The following is a 20187-nucleotide window of genomic DNA, read 5'->3' as shown; positions in this document are numbered from 1 at the left end:
GTATACAGGTGGTACATGACCCCAGTCAAACTTGCAAAGATATATCATTTGTCTGACAATAAATGTTGGAAATGTAAGGAGGCTGAAGGAACTTTTTTTCACCTCTGGTGGACATGCCCGAGGGTGAAGGCTTTTTGGGAAATGATTTATAATGAGTTGAAAAAGGTGTTTAAATACACCTTTCACAAGAAACCAGAGGCCTTCCTCCTGGGCATTGTGGGCCAGAGAGTGTTAAAAAAAGATAGAACTTTCTTTTTATATGCAACCACAGCAGCAAGAATTCTTATAGCCAAATACTGGAAGGCACAGGAGCTACCCACGCTGGAAGAATGGCATTCACAGCTGATCGACTACATGGAACTAGCTGAAATGACAGGCAGAATCCGAGATCTGGGAGAAGATGCAGTGGAAGAGGACTGGAAAAAATTTAAGGACTATTTACAAAAACATTATAAGTTACATGAATGTTGAGAATTTGCTAAGTGCTTTGGAAAAACATGCTTCAGTATTGAAATTGGTAAATGATGGAAATTAAGTTAAGATTTAGAAATGCATAAACTGTGGACTATAACTAAATGAAAACACAAAAACATTTGAAATAAGGTATTAATTTGCTGTTTATTTTCATTATAAAGAAAGCAGGGGATGGAGGACGTGGGGAAGTCTGGTTGATTATGAAAATTGATGTGAAAAAGTGAACTTCTTTTTTCTTTCTATAATTTCTTTCCTTTTCTGTAAAACCGCTTTTGTTGTGTTATTGATGATGTATTTTTACCCTGGAAAAAAGCAATAAAAAACTATTAAAAAAAAAGAAAAGAAAAAAAAAGAGATTCTGTGGGCGCTGGCACTGGGAAGGCCATGACTCCAGCAGGCTCTGGGCTCCTGGGCAGCTGGGTGTGACTTTCCTCTTCCTCCTCTGGATGACACCCCATGCCCACCAACCGTATGATCAGTCCCCCTTGGATACTTCTTCCTCCTTGCTCCCCACATTCAGTCGCTTGCCATGTTGCTTTTCTCAGTACAGAGCAACACAGCAAAACCCAACCCATTGTCCTCTCTCTCCCTGCAGCCAAAATGCTGCTCCATGCTGGACTTGAGTATGGCAAAATAAAAAAATTCCTACCAGTAGCACCTTAAAGACCAACTAAGTTAGTTCTTGGTATGAGCTTTCGTGTGCATGCACACTTCTCATACCAAGAACTAACTTAGTTGGTCTTTAAGGTGCTACTGGAAGGAATTTTTTTATTTTGACTATGGCAGACCAACACGGCTACCTATCTACTACTTGAGTATGGCAAGTTCCTTCCTTCTGCACTTCCTATTTCACACCTTAGTCTTCTCTCCAAATCTGTCCATGCATCTTTTTAACAAAAGCATCCTTTAGAAAATTAATATTTGGGGTCACAAATATAGGCATTACACATGCCATACAAACTCTAAGGCCAATATCAGCATTAGTAAGGATAGTGTATGGTGCAACACCTCTTACTATATAAACCTACGGCATATTTCTATGATACTTTAATACAAAACCTTTAATATCACTGTTGTATATTAAAGATTTGATGAAATATATACAGGCAGCAACCATTTTGGGCGTGATCAATTGATGTGTGTCCACCAACGCGTGGTCCTTTTGGCCCCAGAAGTAGGCAGAAGAGGGGCAGACAGAGTGGGGCAGAACAAGGGGAGGCACTCTTCGACACACACAGGGGCAGGAAAAGGAATCCCCATGTGAAAGGGTTGTCACCTGTATATTAAATATTTATTTCCCTTGCGCATATATATATATATACTGTTGTTTTTGTCCATGGAGTTTTCTTGGCAGGGATACCGGAGTGGCTTGCCGGTTCCTGCTCCAGGTGGATCACGTTTAGTCAAAACTCTCCACTATGACCTGTCAGCCTTGGGTGGCCCTGCATGGCATTGCTCATAGCTTCTCTGAGTTATTCAAGCCCCTTTGCCATGGCAAGGCAGTCCGTATACTTAAAGCTATGGTTTTCCCAGTAGTGATGTATGGAAGTGAGAGCTGGACCATAAAGAAGGCTGATTGCCGAAGAATGGATGCTTTTGAATTATGGTGCTGGAGGAGACTCTTGAGGAGGAGGGGGAGGAGGAGGAGGAGGAGGAGGAGGAGGAGGAGAAGAAGAAGAAGAAGAAGAAGAAGAAGAAGAAGAAGAAGAAGAAGAAGAAGAAGAAGAAGAAGAAGAGTTTAGATTTGATATCCCGCCTTTCACTCCCCTTCAGGAGTCTCAAAGCGGCTAACATTCTCCTTTCCCTTCCTCTCCCACAACAAACACTCTGTGAGGTGAGTGGGGCTGAGAGACTTCAAAGAAGTGTGACTGGCCCAAGGTCACCCAGAAGCTCCATGTGGGGGAGCGGAGACGCGAACCCGGTTCCCCAGATTACAAGACTACCGCTCTTAACCACTACACCACACTGGCTCTCCCATGGACTGCAAGAAGATCAAACCTATCCATTCTGAGGGAAATCAGCCCTGAGTGCTCACTGGAAGGACAGATCCTGAAGCTGAGGCTCCAATACTCTGGTCATCTCATGAGAAGAGAAGACTCCCTGGAAAAGACTCTGATGTTGGGAAATGTTGAGGGCACAAGGAGAAGGGGATGACAGAGGACGAGATGGTTGTACAGTGTTCTCAAAGCTACCAACATGAGTTTGACCAAACTGCGGGAGGCAGTGGAAGACAGGAGTGCCTGGCATGCTCTGGTGTGTGTGTGTGTGTGTGTGTGTGTGTGTGTGTATATATGCATGAACACAGACACACAAATTTATCTCCAGCATCTCAGTATCAAATATTTGAATATTTAAATGCTAGCTTATAAAAATGTATGACTATGCAGGAATTAATTACCTTTATAGTAGCAAGCCATCTGACCTTAAATCTGTTACACATGTGTGTCTGTGTGAATGTGTGAATGACAAGGAAGGAAGTGGATAAATGGAATCCAAAAATCATATGCCTACTGTATATGATGTTGGATTCCATTTATTCATTTCCCCCCTTGTAATTTTATATGATTGTATCATCCCTGCTAATTTCAAATTTCCCCTCTGTTTCCATATCTTTCTAATTAATTATTACTTTCTTGGAACCTGGCTCTGCTTCCAAGATTTGGCAAATGATATCCTTGCTATAGTATATACAGTAACTGTGTTTGAAGCTTCCTGATATTTGCCTTGCCGGGGGGGGGGGGGGCTTCGTCTGCCTTTCTCCCCATTGTTTCTTCATGGGGCTCCCCATTTCCCACCACTAGTTTCCTAGCTTGGCTTCTCGCAGAGAAAACTGCTTGGGCTGAAAGGATGATGGGAGGATGGATGCAGCCAAGAGGGGGCAGAGAAGATGGGGAACTATTATTAATTAATTAATTAATTAATTAATTAATTTTACAACTCAGATACATCCCCATCCTGCCACACCCATGAGTGTGATTGCCTTAAAACAATTTTTTGTGGAACAACGCAAGGGAAAGACACACATGGTGTGAAAGCATCATTAAAACCCACTAACAAAAGAACCCGGAAACTTTGTATTTAAAAGCTAAGCAAGTCATACACTTATGGCTTGTTTAGAAAACATAGTAGTAGTAGAAGAGGTTTATTTAACTATAAAATAATGTTAGAAATCGGGGCTTGTCTTATACACAGATAGTGCAGAGGGGGGGATGGGCGATTGATTGGTTGCAGCTGTGAGCAGGTGGTTGTCAGCGGTGATTGGGTGGGTGAATGGTGGCTGCTGTGGATTGGCTTCCGCTGCATCAATTGTGCTTGCGCTTGCCTGCTGCTTGCAACTATCAGGCAGACGCTTTGTGGCTTTTGTGATGTGTGCGATTGGCGATTTGTCAGTCTGGTGAGTGATTTTCGCCAACCCCTCCAAAAGCTCAACAGCTCTGGGCCATCTCCCCCCATTTTCTCAAATTGGAGTCCCCCAAAATAGGGGAGCATCTTATACATGGAAAAATACGGCACTTAAACCTGGAACCTTCCTTAATAACTGTTATTACCATTTGTGAACATGCTTTAGGCTTCCTACACCTCCACCACATGAAAAAAACACCTCTTGACCTCTCTTTGGTGCCATAATTGGCTGTTGGGCCTATAATTTGTTTTGACCATTGGGCCATGCAAATCTCTCCCCTCAAATCTATTGACTGGCTCCCCATCTGTGTCATGAATTCAGTACGGTACATTCAAGCAGAACCCCTGAGGTTCTTACATCTAAAATGTACAAGAGAGAGAGGGAAGGGAGAAATTGCCTCCTCTTCCAATGGAGCCTTGCTTAAGCAAAAAGATCTCCCTGACTTTAGGCGTGTCTCTGCAGCCTTGGCTATCCTTTGGTGCTGATTGATGGATTGCACCTTGACTCTGCCTTGGGCTTTGTCCTCTGGTTCAGCCTTGGTCTTTGGGTACTGGCAGGTCCCCATGGCTCCCTGCTTCTGGCTCACTCCAGATTGCTCCCCACAGCCCAGCCCCTGCAGGACAGTCCTTCTTTGATTGTTGGCTGCAGTTTGGAATGAAGACTAAGAGGAAAAGCCAAAGGCTGTGAAACAAGGAAGAAAGGCAGCAGTGTGGCTGTGTCAGCAAGGCAGGAGCTCCATGCATATGGGAGAAGGATAAAAAACTGGACACCTTCAGAAAGTTAAGGGGTTTGAGGAGAGGAGGTCACCAGGGGGCATCTAATGAGGACTGAGGCATGGATAGGGCAGAACCATGGACAAGGTTTGGATATGTAAGGAAAAGAGTCATAAGAGTGAACAACATGGGGGGGGGCATTTATTTTGTCTTCTCCAGTAGAGTTTAGCTTGAAGCCAAAGAGATGGACATGCTGAACCCCAACAACAGCAGCAGCTCATGTGAAGGAATCTGTGGTCACCATGTCCTGCCAGCATAGCAAGGGAGGGCAGAATAAAATTTCCCAATCTGTTTATGGTGGGGGAAATGTCCTTTGCTTAAAACTTTTCTGTTCTGGGGTGACCCCCTCCAGATTATTCACCGGTGACACACCATTCCAGTAGGAAAAGAGCAGTAGCCAGAATGGGCCCAGCCAGTTATTTATAGTCCCTGGGAGTGTTGCCTGAATTCTTCAGAGAGTCATCCTTGCCATTTGGGATATGGGTGGGTAGTTCTTCAAATGCATGTAATGACGACAAGGACACAAATGCACAGTGTTATAATTCGGGTGGGTGGGGGCCACACCTTCAAGTGTTTCCTTTGCTGCATAATGAATTAAATGTTTGACAGCACACTAGCAGGCCTCACAAAATTTGATTTCTCCGTGTTTTATAAGGAAAGCTGAAGTCCTTTTTCCACTGCCTTCGCCATAGTCTGTTGGAAAGGTTGGAAAACAGTAACAGTAACTATGTAAGGCTGCCCCACCTCTTCCTCTCTCAGAACAGGTCGATCTTGCATGTCGGAGTACACCTCAAAAAACAAACCAACACCCTTCATATAAAGTGGTTAACTGGAGCCTGGCTGACTCCACCTAGAATGTTCCAAAAAATCTGGATGTTCATTGTGGGCAATGGTCACATTCCTGTGCGGGAGGCCAGCTGAATGTGCCAGGCCATCTCATTTGCTCCGATGTTCCTTCGTCACCAGACATTAAACTGAGCTCACAGTTAATTGGGTTGTGCTGTTTCCTGGTGAAAGGCCCAGGATTCTTCAGCACTATTTTCCCCTGCCCAAGTTATAAGGTATGTGCTTATTCACCTAGTGCTCAGCAAGACCCTCCCATTCTAGCTAAAAACCTTAAAAACCCAGGGGTATGTATATGTGGTAGGACCAAAAAAACCCCCACAAAAAACCCAAACACCACTACCACCCCATCCATAACTGGGGATGAACTGTCATGTGCAAAAGCAAGCTAGGTGTCAATACTTCAAACAGCAAAACCCAATTATTATTACATTAACATTGAATGACTAACATATCTTAAAGAACTTGGCGCTAAAAATCAAAACCCAAAGTTTATTACAATAATACAATATAAATTTTGTGGTGATCACATCTGAAATCCCACCACATGCAGCATAAAAATAACACCTATGCAATACCAAATAAAAAGAGGAAAATTGTATTTGTGGTTATTTTTAAGCAATATCACTACTTCTAATAGAGAGCTCAGTTAGTGAGTGCTGACAGGGGTATAGTGAGGAGGCTGAGAAACAAGAGGCAGGCACCCATTTCCTTGGTGAAACCCTGTGGTTTGCAGAAATACACAAAAAACACAAAAAACCCAGCAACTTATTTTAAGAACCCTCAGCCTAAGACTGGTTCTGCTTGGTGGCCATAGACGTAATCAGAGGAGACCAATTGAAATCAACAGGTTTAATTCATTCTTACTCACTGGCTTCAATGAGTCTACTCTCAGGGCAGTTCAGTAGTGTTTGTTCAGCAGAATCAAAGGAGTGTTCACAAAGTTCAGGGAAGCCTGTTCTGGCAGCGTTGATTCGAGGCCACACTTTCTGCTTCGCACTATAGGCCCTCTTTGGCTGCAGATGGATCTTGCTCACCACCAGAGAGTGGCACTGTGGTAGCTCTGTGGTAGCGCCTGGTGACAATCAAGTCCAGCTGGTGCCAGCGGCCTGACCTTGGATGTTTTCAGGAGACTCAGTGTTTTGCTTTGGTAGAGAAGAACATGTCTGTGATGCAGAGGTTGTGATACAGGACAGCTAGGGTAGCCTTTGTCCATTCTCGTTCATGCTGCCAATGCCAAAGTGGCCTATGCAGCTGTCCTATGTGTGATAGTCATCCCCAACTCTGGCACTGAAATCTCCCAGCAGGAAAAGGTGATCGCAGTCTGAGACCACCCTGACAGCCTGGTCTAGTTCCTCCTAGAACTGCTCCTTCACCTGTATGTCAGTGGGAATGTAGACACTCAAGATGCTAACCGGACTGGAGGTGGTTGAGAGAAAGAGAGAAAGCAACCCTCTGGTTAGCAGTTCTATCACAGGCAGAAGGAAGTTCCTCACTGCAAAGACTACACCATGAATACATGGTTTTTTTGGATGCCCTCCTTGCCAGAAGAAGGTGTAGTTCTTCTGTTGTAGGCTGCCATTCAAAGCGAGTCTGGTCTCCTGTGAAATGGCAATGTTGAGTGTTTTCAGCTCATGAAAGTCATTGACTTGTGGCAGGTTCGTGGACAAGCCAGGACGCATGGGCCTGGCGTTTCAGTTTGTTAGGCCAGCCTGCTGGGGGAGGGGGGTTAATTATCTTCTTTGTTGCCTGGTCTGCTTGTCAAGTGATACTCTGAGCTCCAAGTACCCACTGAAACAGGGGGCAGTGGTGGCTGCACAGCTTAAAACAGGCAGTAACTGACTAGTGAGACACGATCATCTCTCCCACTGATGAAGGCAACCCATAACTCTCATGCCTTACACAGGTTGAGCTTATAACTCGTAACTGCTGCCTCCCGCATTGTTTTTGCTGCATTGGTTGTTGTTGTTTAGTCATTTAGTTGTGTCCGACTCTTCGTGACCCCATGGACCAGAGCACACCAGGCACTCCTGTCTTCCACTGCCTCCCGCAGTTTGGTCAAACTCATGCTGGTAGCTTCGAGAACACTGTCCACCCATCTCGTCCTCTGTCGTCCCCTTCTCCTTGTGCCCTCCATCTTTCTCAGCATCAGGGTCTTTTCCAGGGAGTCTTCTCTTCTCATGAGGTGGCCAAAGCATTGGAGCCTCAGCTTCAGGATCTGTCCTTCCAGTGAGGGCTGATTTCCTTCAGAATGGATAGGTTTGATCTTCTTGCAGTCCATGGGACTCTCAAGAGTGGCCATGATCTTAGTGGGTTTTTTTATGTTGAGCTTTGCTACATTAGCAGCACCAAAATGACCTCTCCAGGGTGCAAGCCTGGGCAGTGTGTATGGAAGTCCTGGGCTGCCCAGACAACACGGCAGACACACACACACACACACACACACACACACACACACACACACACCACCTTGCTGGTGTCATTAACACATCAATGAAAATCGTAAGCAGGGCAAGAGATTCTCTGCCAGTCAGGGGGAGGTTACAGGAGACATGCTGTCACACTGGAAAAATATGTCCTTTAAAAAACAACAACAGTGGTCTGGAGAGGGGGCAAGCAGACAGGTTGGGAGGAGTTGCTTGGCAAGGGGTTTTCTGGGAAGGAGAAGGAGGAAGCAGGAAGAACTGAAAGGCAGAACCACCTTGGCAGGCAGGGACCAAGGCATGGAGGATGCTGTGGACCCAGGTGAAAATATATGCTTATAAACCATATTTCTTAAAGACACAACAGTTTCCGCCGCAGCTTGATTCCCAATGGAGACACGACCCTGGGTGAGAGCCCGGAACCCCCTGGAATCTTGCAACCTCTCGGCGGAGATTGCAGGTGGTGTGCAACCTTTGTAACAAAATTGTTGAAATCAGTTTATGGTTGGGGGTGAGCTGAAGTGAACCATTTTAAGTTAGGCAGAAGATGGTTGTGTTTGAACCTTGTACAAGAAACAAACAAAAGAGTACTGGTGTGTGTATAATGCATGTTATTACATACATGAAACATAAAGGAAAATGCCAAAGCACTTAACTTTTTTTATATATAAAAATGAAGCTGAAAGTAAAATTTCTCATAATTAAGTAAATATGATACAGTGCTGGTTAACTCATTTGATGAATAATAATAATAATAATAATAATAATAATAATAATAATAATAATAATAAAATAAAAATAAATAAAAATAAGAATCCCAGAAGGCATCTTAATTGGTTTGATTTTAGTGTTAACTGATTCTGATTTTTATACTGTATCTTTGCAAACCACTTAGAGAATATTGTAGTGAAGTAGTGTAAAAATGTTGTTGTAAAAATGAATGAAAACATTGAGTTTGACATTCAACTTCAAGCGGCATTCTGCGGCAGCTCTGGTCTCAAGCATGGAGAGGTCCACCACCCCTGGATTCCCAAATTTGTCCAGTGCTAGTTCAATTTACAAACATCACGTAAGGATAGGTGGAACATTCCCTCATCTCTCTCTCTCTGTTCTTCATATATACATAGGCACAAAATGTCACTAGTTTTATCGAGATGCTGCTTTCTAGTTCCCACAAAATTCCTCTGATGCTTTGCCTAAGCAGGAATCTCCACATTGACCTTGGATTCCACTTTAGACCCTGTTGAATCTGCTTGCAGATTGGGAGTGGGTGAGATTTGATTCAGTTTACATTTGAATGTGAAACTACAAGAGTCACATTTTATAAAACAACAAAGGCCATCTTTCAAAATTCACACTTCTCCAGATTCTGGAATGCAATTCTCCAACCATTTAATTTGTACAGAAATATTTATACTATGGTAAAGTGTACATAAATATATGTATATTAGGATAATAGAATCATCGAGTTGCAAGGAACCCCGAGGGGTCATTTAGTTCAACCGCTTGCAATGCAGGAATCTCCACTATAGCATCCCTGACAGGTGACCACCCAACCTCTGCTTAAAAACCGCCAGTGAAGGAGCGTCTCCACCGCCATTGTTCTGCCTGGACACTGAGGTCCAGCGCCGAGGGCCTTCTGGCGGTTCCCTGGCTGCGAGAAGCCAAGTTATAGGGAACCAGGCAGAGGGCCTTCTCGGTAGTGGCACCCGCCCTGTGGAACGCCCTCCCACCAGATGTCAAAGAGGGGAACAACTACTTGACATTTAGACAACATCTGAAGGCAGCCCTGTTTCGGGAAGCTTTTAATGTTTAACAGACTACTGTATTTTAATACTTTGTTGGAAGCCGCCCACATTGGCTGGGGAAACCCAGCCAGATGGGCGGGGTATAAATATATTATTATTATTATTATTATTATTATTATTATTATTATTATTATTATTACTGAATATAGCATTATAATACATTATAATAGGGATATTGTATATAAAACATGTAAATTAGGATAAATCTGCACTAAAATGCTGATGAATTTTCATGAGGACCTTTTTTAAAAAAAAGCCCAGTGGGTAAAGCAAGAGATAATTAATCTCAGGCTCATGGGCCAAAAGATTCCTGTATTGGAGGGGGTTGGACTAGATGACCCTCGTGGTCCCCCCCCCAACTCTACAGTTCTACGATTCTCTGTTGGGAAGTGAACTTAAGAATGAAAAAACGAGAAGCCAAGAGGAACCAAAATTGGCAGATGTGTACAGATACATACACAGATGGGATGGGGGAGTAGGGGGAGATTGGATGGCATCAGCTTGGACTGCATGTTGAAAGTTCTGCTTGTGCCAGTGTGGTGTAGTGGTTAAGAGCGGTGAACCGCGTTCGCGTCTCCGCTCCTCCACCTGCAGCTGCTGGGTGACCTTGGGCCAGTCACACTTCTGTGAAGTCTCTCAGCCCCACTCACCTCACAGAGTGTTTGTTGTGGGGAAGGAAGGGAAAGGAGAATGTTAGCTGCTTTGAGACTCCTTCAGGTAGTGATAAAGTGGGATATCAAATTCTTCTTCTTGTGGAAGGGTCTTTGTGCATAGGCAGGCATGATTTCTCTCTTCTTCCTTTTTTGGTGCAAATTATAGACCGTGCAATAAGATGCACATTTGAATGCATTTACCTAAGCCCCTTCTATTAAGGTTGGTGCCAGCAGCCATGATTCTATGCCCACCTCAGCCTCCACGTGTTAATCTATGCCTGGATGAAGCATCTGCACAGGGATAACGACGTTAATGGAACAACTCCAGGTGGCTTGGAACTATCATATTTGTTTTCCCTTAAAGAAACAAAGATGATTGTGATGGAGAGAGTGTCACTCCTGCCCCCACCCAAAATTCTCCGCTTGGCCTTATCTATTCTCACATACAGACCCTGGCGATTGCAGGTCCTCTTGTTCAGCATGAGCAACAGCTGTGATAATAAAGCCACACGCAGCTGAAGACAGAGGCTAAAAGGGAATAAGGTCATAGAACTGAACTTTGCACATGAGCTGTTTTTCCAGGCTGATTTAGAGGGTTCAGATCAAAGCTATTTTGATGGATGGAGGCAGCAAACTTACATTTTCTAAAGCACACGAAGAAAAGAAATGGAAAATGGAAAGAAGAAAAGAAATGGAAATTTGAAGAGAATTTGGGTTAGGCTCAGAGATCCTATAGATCATGGGTAGGCAAACTAAGGCCCGGGGGCCGGATCCGGCCCAATTGCCTTCTAAATCTGGCCCACGGACAATCCAGGAATCAGTGTGTTTTTACATGAGTAGAATATGTCCTTTTATTTAAAATGCACCTCTGGGTTATTTGTGGGGCATAGGAATTCGTTCATCCCCCCAAAAAATATAGTCTGGCCCCCCCACCAGGTCTGAGGGACAGTGGACTGGCCCCCTGCTGAAAAAGTTTTCTGACCCTGTTGTAGATACTCCCTGTTTCACAAGGCAAGGGCCACATCATGGGTTTTCTAAACTGCTTGAACTTTTCACAGGGCTGCTCATAGGTAAGCAACAGTCGGAGGATTTTCCAGGCTGGCACTGTTGTACTGTGGACAGCAGAGAGCCAATGCGAGTACAAAAAGCATGCTGCACACATGAAGCCATCACAAGCAAAGGGGCAAAGGCACAAGCATGTCTCCCATTTGTGTTGCCCCTTTACATGAATAATGCTTGAAGAGCGCTAAATTCTGGTTATGTTCTGCAAACCAGAAGTGTTAAAACTAGTTCTTAATGCCCGAACCAGGCACCATATTAGAGATTCCAATATGTCTGCCAAAGAGCTTCCAGTGGTTTTCAAACTTTTTAGATGGGGCAACCTTTCCTCTCGGATTCGCCTACTGAGGAATCCTGATGTGTCGCCAAGGATTCTGTGCTCTGTTCCGAGATGCACATTCCCCTTTGCGCATCACCCCAGCCAGGCCAGGTGAGCTTCCCCAAGGGCCACTGTGAGCTTGAGGGTTGGCTCTACATCTCTCTTCCTCAGCTGCCCATCACAGGGGGATGCTGATATGAGTGCAAACTGTCCTACAGGGAATTGTCTACAGTTCTTATTTCTTAATACAGAATAAACTGTAAGTTCCCCCTATTTTAATGTTGCTTATCAACTGCCTTGGAAGGATTTGTGTCTTTCCTGAAAGGTGGGATATAAATAATGGTAATATAATGCTAAATAAATAAAAATCAGAGTGGAACAGTACGGTTCCTCCAATGATGATGTAATGCTATGGGAAATTCTGAACACGTAGTAAGTAGCCTTCTCTGCTTTTGGCACAGGGAATTATTTCCCAACTGGACAAAATGCTTACATAAAGTGAGATCCTCACACAACACTCAGAGGCTATATGGTGGTTTTACTGTCTCTGTGAAAAATAGACTGCAACATACAGATTAATATTTAAAGAAATAATAAAAAATGTTACATTCTTAATGGTATTTGTAGTTATATTTGTAACCCAGATAGCAAGGGTTTTGCAGAACCATTTAGAGACAGTCCAATTCAATTCTACTGATGTCATCTCTGGAAATCTTCTGGAGTTCATTAGAAGCAGCTAAATCTATACAGACTCCCTTTTAACAAAATACTCTGTTCAAAATCATTTTCCATGTGTGATATTGCAGCTCTTATCTCTGAAACCGTCAGAAATACATAGCTAGAATGCCTTCAAATCGCATGTGGATTTCTCTGAATAAAGAGCATTCCAAGTTATAATGAATACTTAGAGGTGCCAAAACCCAAAACTATTGTTTGTTTGTTTATATCCTGTCCTTCTCCTAAGAAAAGCATGCAAACGCCCAGACCTCTGACTGAGAAGTTCTTCTCATTATTCAGTGGTGTACTCTGCACATGTTCAGAAAGACTCCATTCTGATTACTTTCTGATTAGTATTACTTTATTTTTTCTTAAAAAACAAAACAGGCATTTATCCAGTTGGGAATCACAGGGTTCCATCTTGTCCCCTTTCTAGTTAAGCATCCATCTGAAGCTGGTAGGAGAGAACAGAGCACTGGCGGATCAGGGCAAAGGCCTGCTCAGTCCGGTCTCCTTTTCCTCACAGTGGCCAGCTCGATGACCTCCATGAGAAGCCCACTGGGACTGGGTGCAGTGGCCTCCTCCAGCGGCTGTTCCCCAGTGGCTGGTATTCTGAGGCATGCGGCCTATGATCATGGAGGTAGCAGAATATGGCCGTCATGACTAGTAGCTTATGCTCCAGGACGTTGACTCATCTTGTTCTAAAGGCATCCAATACTTTGGCCACCTCATGAGAAGAGAGGACTCCCTGGAAAAGACCCTGATGTTGGGAAAGATGGAGGGCACAAGGAGAAGGGGACGACAGAGGACGAGATGGTTGGACAGTGTTCTCAAAGCTACCAGCATGAGTTTGACCAAACTGCGGGAGGCAGTGGAAGACAGGAGTGCCTGGCGCGCTCTGGTCCAGGGAGTCACGAAGAGTCGGACACGACTAAATGACTAAACAACAACAAAGGCATCTAAGTTGGTGGTCAACATCACGCCCTGTGGAAGTGAATTCCATGTGAAGAAGTGTATCCTCCTAAGAACACACAGGTCATTGGGAATATTATCGGAAGTGATGTGGTCCAATGTGCTTTTTGGACTCTATATGTGGACTCTATTGTGCTTTTTTGTATATTGTGCTTTTTGGAGCCCCTCCCCAGGGAACCCACCTACCCTGTGGTATATTAGCAATTTGCCTAACTAGCAAGGGGAGTTTACCTGCTGCACTGAGCACAGCGATGTGATAGGATGACTGATTATTTTGAATACTGTATTTAAGTTGACCAAATGCTTTGTATCATATCTTGCTATCTTACTCTCTTATTTTGTACTCTCTGACTTACTAATTGACTAGTGTAGTGTTAAAGAATTTGGTTAATGACTGGGGGAGTGTGTAGTGGTGAGGAAGGGTGTTTTGCAGCTGTTTGATTAATACTTAAAATAAAGCTAAGCAAAGATATTGTGGGCAAGTTTTTATTCCATTGTCCCAGCTGCTGCGCAAACTTGGTTGGCAAAGAAAAGTCCACCAGGCATGGCCTTCTGGAAGAGGCAATCTGTGTTTTCTATGGCAAGCACCAGGCGTTAGTTTCCCTCTTGTCACCAGGTTCCACAGGCTTCCTGTAGCCATGTAGAGAAATCTAGGGAAGCCTTATCATTTCACGACTCCTTTTTTTTTGAGGGGGGCAAGGAAAAAAAATATTGGGTGGTCATGAAGGTTAAGCCATGAGGGTCGAAAGGCTGCAATGTCTATACTGCATTGACACACGTGGAAATGTAACAGTATAGCTAGTTTGCTACCCTCCAAACTCCTAAAGCTGCTTCTTCTGTTATGAATGTGGCTTCTCTGCTTCATAATGAGGCTAACCAACAATTCCTGGGCCATGTCACCCCTTTAATATTGGGTTCCTGAATAGGACTTATAACCACCAATACCTACTGGGTTTACCAAATTGTTATACCCTGCAGTGCAGTTCTGTCTCTCCTGTGGTTGCTTCAGCAGAAAGCAAGTGGTGAAGTTATAGCACAACTGTACCCAAAACCTTTCATTCAGTTTCTCCCTATTAACTTGTGTGCAGTTTGGCCTGGCAGCTTCCAGTGTTCCCCTGACCCCCAACTGCGATGCTTTAATTATGGCCTTGATCTAAAGAAATGTAATTATTTTGGTCATCTTGTGGGTTTGCTCCCTTTAATTATCATTTGGCCAAAAGAAGAATGTGGCGTGTAGGGTTCCGCATATACAATTACAAAGGAAGAGCCAAATGTTTTGACCTATAGTTTATCAATCATGAGTAAATGGGACAAACAGAAATTCAATACAATTTTTATGCAAAACCCAGAGCTATGTCTCTTGCAGAAAGCCAGAAGTTTATACACATTTCTACTGGCATTTCTTTTTGGACAATGGTGAAGGAGACAACTGGAGGTCTAGGGAACATTTGTTGGTGGCCCTCAGTGGCTGGCATTGCATTGTGATGCTGGCTGCTCTTTCCAGCTCTCAAATGGCGGCATTGTTGTTGTTGTTGTTTAGTCTTTTAGTCGTGTCCGCCTCTTCGTGACCCCATGGACCAGAGCACGCCAGGCACTCCTGTCTTCCACTGCCTCCCGCAGTTTGGTCAAACTCATGTTCATAGCTTCGAGAACACTGTCCAACCATCTCGTCCTCTGTCGTCCCCTTCTCCTTGTGCCCTCCATCTTTCCCAACATCAGGGTCTTTTCCAGGGAGTCTTCTCTTCTCATGAGGGGGCCAAAGTATTGGAGCCTCAGCTTCAGGATCTGTCCTTTCAGTGAGCACTCAGGGCTGATTTCCTTCAGAATGGAGAGGTTTGATCTTCTTGCAGTCCATGGGACTCTCAAGAGTCTCCTCCAGCACCATAATTCAAAAGCATCAATTCTTCGGCAATCAGCTTTCTTTATGGTCTCACTTCCATACATCACTACTGGGAAAACCATGGCTTTAACTAATGGCAGCATTACTGACAATGAAATTTTGCTTTTCTGCTGCTGTTGCTTCTGCCTACAGCTGGTGAGTGGAGCCAAATTGAGTGGCAAGGGGCCTTTTACAGCTAAGTGTCCAGAGGGTGATGCTGGAGACCCCAAAAGCCCACAATGTGAGTTTTGTGATGAAGGGCAGTGGAATGAATGAATGGATGGATGGATTGTATCTGTTCTGACCTGGACTGCAGTCTAGTATTGTTGTTGTTCTACTGTCAGAGCTGCTCTCAGATCCTAGCTCACAGAGGATCACGCTAGCCAGCGCTCACTTTATAAAAGTCTTTATTGAGTTACAGTTTCCATTTCCAAGCTGCTGCGTGCAGCCCTACGTCTTATAGCTAGACCGGCGAAGCTTCGTCTGAGTCTCCGCCCCCTGTACACCAACTTAATACCCTAGCCTTACTCCACCTTTTCCGCCTGACTGTTCTTCTCTGGGTCCCTCTGCCCCCCGGGGTCTCTTCCTTCCTGGACTCTTCTGACGCTGACCCCCCGGACCCTCCTGTCTCCTTGCGCCGGGCTTTAGGACCTGGCTCCCTTTCCGGGCTGCTTACTGCGCCACCTTCCTGTGCATTTGAACTTGGCGCGCGCGCCCAACCTGCCACTTTCCGTCTGACCGTTTCTTCGCTCCCCGATGGAGGTGTGGCCACTCCTGACTCGTGCGCTCCCTCCTGTTGTGAGCTTCCACCGCTTGATACCTGGCGCCCTTCCTCTCCCCTGCTCTCTGTTGGTGACGCTGGTCCCGATTTCCCACTGCTCCCTTCTGAGCCCCCTCTGGCCCTTTCTTCCTGGGGTGTCCCCCTAGGCTCCCCCCTTGCCCTGGCCACTGGTGCTCCTTTCTGTGAATCTTCTGATTCACTGGAAAGACTCGGAGATCTCGGGTCGTCGTCATCACTCATCTTTTCTTCTGCCTCCTCCCCCTCGCTCTCTGTTTCCTCCCTTGCCCTTGCCTCTGCTCCTGAACCCCTGACATCCACGTTCATAGAATCATAGAGTTCTAGGGTCATCTAGCCCAACCCCCTGCAATGCAGGAATCTCAGCTAAAGCACCCAGGACAGATGGCCACCCAACTTCTGCTTCAAAATCTCCAAGGAAGGAGAGTCTGCCACCTTCTGGCAGAGACCGTTCCACTGTCAAACAGCTCTTACTGCCAGAAATTTCTTCCTGATGTTTAGTCAGAATCTCCTTTCTTGTAAGTCTTTGAAGCTGTTGGTTTGAGTCCTGCCCTCCAGAGCAGTAGCCAACAAGCTTGCTCCCTCTTCCATATGACAGCCCTTGAGATATTTGAAGATGGTTATCATATTTCCTCTGTCTCCTCCCTGTTGGTGAGGACCAGGTCCAAGATAGATGATCCCCTGGTTGGTTCTTCTACCTTCTGGGAAATGAAATTGTCAGAGAAGCAATGGAGGTATTTGTTGGACCTTACATTCTTGGCAGAGTTTGCGTTCCAACAGATATCTGGGAAGTTGAAATCCCCCATCAGTAATATATCTTTCCTTTCTGAATGCTGCTGTTATTATATATATTTTTCCCTGGCTGGGACTCAAGGTGGCTTACAGACACAATAAGAATGGCTAAAAACATAGCAGTGAAACAATAATTAAAATACAGCTGAACACTGATTGAATTAAAATCATCTATGTATCTAAACTGTATTAAAAACATGCAGATTATTACAATACAAACAGCACCACTCCAGTCCTTTCATTAAAAGCCACCAGTTCCCCAAAACCTGTTGGAACAACAAAGTCTTCATCTGCTAGCAGAAGGACAGCAAGGAGGGAGCCAGTCTAGCTTCCCAAGAGAGAAAGTTCCGATGTCTGGGAGCAGGCCACCACTGAGAAGGCCCTCTCCCAAGTTCCCACCAAGCATGTCTGAGAGGGGAGGGGAACCCAAAGAAGGGCCTCCCACAAAGATCTCAAAGCCCAGGAAGGGGCTCTATGAGGGAATAGAGTCTTTCAGATAGCTTGGATCTAAGCAACATAGGCTTTATAGATCATAACCAGCACTTTGAATTATGCCCGGAAAAAGACCAGTAGCCTGTGGAGATGTTGTAACAAGGGAGCCGTGGCAAGCGCTGGTCAACCATCTGGCTGCAGCTCTTTGAGCCAGTTGACATTTATGAACACTTTTCAAAGGCAGCCCCATGTACAGCATGTTACAGTAATTGTTCAGGAGCTGATAACAGCTTTTTATGAGGTTTCTGTGGTTACCCTTGAGTTTGTCCAGCCTGACAACATGAACAGGATTCTTGGAAGAATGCATCAACCGTGTGTGTGTGTGTGTGTGTGTGTGTGTGTGTGTGTGTGTGTTTTCAACCCTTCCCAGGTCCAGGTTATCTATCTTGGCAACTGAGTTTATTCACGCTTATTTGAGAGGGGTCATTGTTCCAACTAGCAGAATACAGTGGCACTATTACTTCCCTTGATCTAGATGCTGCATCAATAGGAGTATAGCATCTAGATCAAGGGAAGTAATAGTGCCACTGTATTCTGCTCTGGTCAGACCTCACCTGGAGTACTGTGTCCAGTTCTGGGCACCACAGTTCAAGAAGGACACGGACAAACTGGAACGTGTCCAGAGGAGGGCAACCAAAATGGTCAAAGGCCTGGAAACGATGCCTTATGAGGAACGGCTAAGGGAGCTGGGCATGTTTAGCCTGGAGAAGAGGAGGTTAAGGAGTGATATGATAGCCATGTTCAAATATATAAAAGGATGTCACATATAGGAGGGAGAAAGGTTGTTTTCTGCTGCTCCAGAGAAGCGGACACGGAGCAATGGATCCAAACTACAAGAAAGAAGATTCCACCTAAACATTAGGAAGAACTTCCTGACAGTAAGAGCTGTTCGACAGTGGAATTTGCTGCCAAGGAGTGTGGTGGAGTCTCCTACTTTGGAGGTCTTTAAGCAGAGGCTTGACAACCATATGTCAGGAGTGCTCTGATGGTGTTTCCTGCTTGGCAGGGGGTTGGACTTGATGGCCCTTGTGGTCTCTTCCAACTCTATGAATCTATGATTCTATGATTACAGTGGTACCTTGCTAATGGGGCCTCCTGCTGCTGCCGCTGTGCAATTTCCGTTCTCATCCTGGGGCAAAGTTCACAACCCGAGGTACTACTTCCAGGTTAGCAGAGTTTGTTACCCAAATTGTTTGTAACCTGAAGTATTTGTAACCCAAGGTACCACTGTATTGGGATTCCTTTCTGTGGGAATGTTCAGGGATACAGGAGAGGATACATTGTCCGATTATATCCTTTTCCAACTTGTGTTAACAAGTTCCACAATTTAGCAGAGTAACATTCCTCTTTTTAAACTTGCAATGGATGCGTTTGATCAGGCTCGCTAAAGCATCTATAATAACTGTTCTGGTATTTTCCCGTTATACCCTCATAAAAGATAAGACACAACACAGTCTTCTATAAAAGTAAAAAAAAAGGTTTACTCACATATCATTCTGTTCACAGTAGGATCCCAGAAGGCAGACTTAGCTTAGAAAAGTAACATACACTTGGAAACTATTCCATAAGAAGACAGTTTTTTTGTCCTCTCTTGGCTGGAGGCCAAGACAGCATCTTTGGCTAAGCAGATGTTGCTTCTTTGATGCATGTAGTCAAAGAGGGAGATGGCTGCTCTGCCCTGTGCTTTTGTTGTTACCTGCACAGGTGAGGCCATGCCCACCTCTAATCACATACAGAGGATGTCTGTCCTAGCCCAGAAGGAAACAGGAAGTTTACCTGCTGGCTGGACAAACATTCCTCCCCATGTGTAAACATGTTCACTCTAGGAATGTTGTACTTGACTGCTCTTGTGTTTCACATCCCACACTTACAGCTTGGCCTTGTTTCTTGCTGTGGTGGTTTCTTGGCCACCTCCAACCAGCTTCATTTGTTCTGCTGGATAGAGAAAGAGAAGAGCCAAGAGGAAACTCAGAAGAGCCCGCAAGAAGACAGCCAGCTACACCATTCTAGGAACCACACTCTAGGGCTGGGTCACATGGTCCCCTTCTGTGACTCAACCACAGAGCGCATGTGAATGATATAGGAATGATGCTTGAGGTGCCATCCTTTGTGACTGAGTTGTACAGTCCTGCTAGCTCCTCTGTTTGGCATAGCAGTATGGTTGACACTGAAGTATGGGGGTTGTACAGAAGGAAGTTGGGGGCTGCAGGTGGCCCATGGGTTGCATCAGAGGAGCAGGAAATGGGATGCATTCCTCTTGATCCTTCTGGACCTATTGGTGACAGGAAGTGTTCTAGCCCCTGCAGGGTTGACCCAAGACATTTTGGGACCTGAGGTAAACCACAAAATGGCTCCCCCCACCAGGGAAGGAAGAGTGAATGAAGATCTATGTTGGGAACAAGGGTGTGGGGGGGACTCAAAATAACCTTACCCATCAGTTGAAGTGGGAAGCTGAGACCACCATACAGAGAACTGGGCTCACTCTGAATCACGCTGGGTGGGTGCAGAGGCCAAGAGACTCTAGAGGGCAGCCACCACCATTTCCTCCCAACCCTGGTTGAAGGAGTGCTGAACATGCAGATGTAGGTGATGGTTAGTTGATGAAGGACCCTGTGTGAGAGGCAGGGAAGGGAAGATTGCTCAGGATGGGAGGCTCAGAGATGAAAGCTCCCAGGTGAGAGCTGGGAGGGCCCACCTTTCTCTGTGTGAGACAAACTAAGATCTCCCTGTGAAGGAGAATTTTATATTCCCCCCCCCCCCCTTTCTCCTCGATTCTTTGTTTTT

The sequence above is a fragment of the Podarcis liolepis genome, assembly GCF_965112155.1.
Source record: "Podarcis liolepis genome assembly, chromosome: 1".
Classification (NCBI taxonomy): domain Eukaryota; kingdom Metazoa; phylum Chordata; class Lepidosauria; order Squamata; family Lacertidae; genus Podarcis; species Podarcis liolepis.
This window is presented reverse-complemented; position numbering follows the sequence as displayed.